This window comes from Sinocyclocheilus rhinocerous, unplaced genomic scaffold, assembly GCF_001515625.1.
Source record: "Sinocyclocheilus rhinocerous isolate Xijiao unplaced genomic scaffold, SAMN03320098_v1.1 scaffold843, whole genome shotgun sequence".
In the NCBI taxonomy this organism is placed as follows: Eukaryota; Metazoa; Chordata; class Actinopteri; order Cypriniformes; family Cyprinidae; genus Sinocyclocheilus; species Sinocyclocheilus rhinocerous.
Window position 1 is genome coordinate 53,596 of NW_015655383.1, and position 3,462 is coordinate 57,057.

At 34.3% G+C, this 3,462-nt stretch overlaps 1 long non-coding RNA gene across 1 annotated transcript; it reads right to left on the reverse strand.

Annotated features, from left to right (window-relative positions):
• Window positions 1–476: 476 nt before the first annotated feature.
• Window positions 477–2,467, reverse strand: LOC107718000 (uncharacterized). Its single transcript, XR_001637370.1, has 2 exons — window positions 2,384–2,467; window positions 477–1,307 (listed from the first exon to the last, which is right to left on the reverse strand). It is a non-coding gene; the product is annotated as an uncharacterized LOC107718000 (long non-coding RNA).
• Window positions 2,468–3,462: the final 995 nt, after the last annotated feature.

Consider the following 3,462-nt stretch of genomic DNA (forward strand, 5'->3'; position numbering starts at 1 on the left):
TAATGCATGGTTTTTCCCTCTGAGCATCAGTGAGCGTTTCAACCATCTAAGATTCAAGGGTACGTAAACTTTTGAACGGGGTCATTTTTATCAATTAAATTATTTTGTCTTGTGGAGTATACTGTATATACAGTGGGTAAAAAAAAGTATTGAACACGTCACAATTTTTCCCAGTAAATGTTTCTAAAGGTGCTGTTGACATGAAATTTTCACCAGATGTCGGTAACAACCCAAGTAATCCATCCATACAAATAAAACAAAAATAAGTAAAGAAATTAAGTTATGTGGAATTAAGTTAAATGGAATGACACTTTTTTGCAATTTTCATGTTCTCTTATTTTGTTAAAATTATTCACATATTTGCATATTCTGCAAGGGGTGTGTAAACTTATGAGCACAACTGTATATTATAAGACCCCACAGACTAACATTACAGTAGAAGGTCCCCATAGAAACCAGTTAGACAGAGACATAGGGAAGAGACATGTTTCTTTATTGACATGGAGACTCATACCTGCAGCTTTCACACCACAAATGCTTGACTTTTGCAGAGCTAAAAAATAAAAAAAAGTCTAATTCATACAGTACAAGAAACTCATAGCCGAATATTTGCATCTTCACTGATACATTGCAAGAACAACATCTCTGCCCAAAACAGGACCCTCAGGACTTCAAGAGCTAAAAGCAGATTCTCTCTCTATCAGCATGCAGTGTGGAGTTTGTATAGGTCAATCTTTATTTGAAATGTGAACCGTCATTTATCACACAAACATACAGACAAGATGCTGAACGTTTCTAAAGGCACAGTTGAGCCAAAAATACAATTTTCAAAAAAAGTCTTTCCAAACCGGTTTTTTTTTTTTGCCAGTTAAGCGCATCTAATAACAGCACTGAAAATATTCTGATTTCTGATTTCATTTGCATTACATTAGGACTGTTATTGCATGGAAACGAGCAGCATGAACATTCATCAAAATATCATTCAGCCTACCAAAATACAGATAAATGACTGACGTTTTATTTTTGGCTGAACTATCCCTTTAGGTCCAGTACATGAGGTACAGTTTAGAAATGGTTAGTGAGCTCTAATTAGTCTCTACTGCATCACACACACACACACACACACACACACACACACAGAGCAGCTAATGCTGCACATCAAAGGGACAGAGCAGTAACCAGTGGCAGGAGCTGGCTCAGCTCAGACTCTATGTTGGCAGTTTTGTGGACAGGGTTTCCACGCAGGTCCAGTCTGGTCAGTTTGGTGCAGGACGCCAATGATTCAAGATCAGACAGCTTACAGATTTCTAAAAGATGCGTTAAGGAAATATTTTTTTTATGGTTCAGTCAGAGTACCACACTAACATTCAGACAAGACATACTGAGATACAGTGCATTACAGATTCTGCTAAAAGAGACATTTAAATATATTATGTACACTACTGTTTAAAAATTTGGGGTTGCAAGATTTTTTTTATGTTTTTGAAATCTGCTCAGCAAGGCTGCATTTATTTGGTCAACATACAGTAAAAACACTAATACTGTGAAATACAATTTACAATAGCCGTTTTCTATTTGAATATATAGTAAAATTAAATTTATTCCTCTGATGCTAAAGCGGAATTTTCAGCATCGTTACTCCAGTCTTCAGTGTCACACGATCCTTCAGAAATCATTCTGATATGCTGCTCAAGAAACATTTCCGATTATTACCAATGTTGAAAACAGTTGTGCTGCTCAATATTTTTGAATTTTTTTAGGATTCCTCAAAATGAAGTTTGTAATTGTCAAAAGAATTTATCTGAAAGAAATCCTTTATCTCTACTGTTACTTTTGATCAATTTAATACATCTCTGAAAAAAACACAACTATATTATGAGCAATATAATAATATACAATATTTTTGTGGAAACACTGTTTTTTTAAGGATTTTTTGATGGATATAAAGTTCAAAAGAGCAGCATTTCTTTGAAATTGAAGCTTTTTGAAACATTATAACTTTACTTTACTGTCACTTTTGCTCATTTTAATGCATCTTTGCTACAAAAAAAGGGTACTGTATTTCAAAAACAACTATATATTATTCTGGAAAAGACCCTTGAAATAAAATGCTTTCTAGAGTATGAAACAGAGGAGATTATCATCAGAGTAATTTCAGAGAACATTAAAGCCATTCTTCGTGAAATAGACATGGGAAACAGATTTCGGTAACTTCTTATGCTGCCTTTTCAGATTTGTTGACCCTCCATAATCCTACATAATCTGTAGCGGTTTATTAATGAAGAATACTGAATCCTTGAAACATGGTCAAACCAGGCACTGGCTCTGACACCAGAAATGGAGTTTCTTATAAAACATTTGGATTTTTTGGAGAAAAGGATACGGTTGTTCCTCAGAGAAACTTCCTCTAGTTTAGGCAGATGATACAGTCCTTCCAGACTTTCAATAGCATTATCATCGGCCTCCAGCACCTGTGTGTGTGTTGACAGAGGCATTAAACCACAACAGTGTGATCATTCATGGCAGCCGCAGCAGCTGATTGGAGGAGAGGTTGATGTGAGTCACCAAGAGAAGCTGATCAAGGTGACACAGGGTCGTCAGGTTCTGTGTTAGGAGCGAGAGAAAGACAAAGAAAGAAGTTAATCTTTCGTTTCAAGCACTGTAACATTGACTGAAAAGAATGGAAAATTTTCTGGAGAAGGATGAGCCCACCACACTTCAAAAAACCTCAAGAGAAACTCACTAGAAACTGAGTGGCTGTTTGAACGCAAGAAAACAAGTAAAGCACGAATGAGGGATTGGTGTAATACTGGCAATAAAGATTGTAAGATGAATTCCTGTTGTCATCTGTAGTTTGATAAGCAGGGTGTAACTGCTGTTGTCACTACACTGATAGAAACAAGGAAGAGATGTGTGTTTATACAGTGACTAAATCCAGAACACCCGTATGGGTGTTTCTATATAATATCATATTGAATATAATTAAATCTATTTCTTAATCAATTTTCTAAATCCTTTAATAGGCACACCCAGAAAAAGATGCATTAATTATTTGTAGTTTGTCATTCCTTGTATAGAAAAGAATTGATGCCACATTGAAATTCAATCATTACATAGCAACAACAACATAATACAATACACCCACAACAAAACTTTTTAATAAATTCACCAAAAATTATGACACAATGAAAATTGATATAAATTGCACTTTTTTTAACACATAAGAATGTTTTAATTGTATATATGTATATGCCACCTAGTTATTAATTAACAACAACAAAAAAATGTATGGGGATTTAAAAAAAAAAAATACTGAGGTCGCACCTCCTATCTAGTGTTTTTCATTTCAATGCTATTCTTACTTGGAGTAAAACTTCCTACACACACACACGTTTTCAAGTCTACATTGATATTTTATATTTTTATATATATATATATATATATATATATATTTCCATGCTA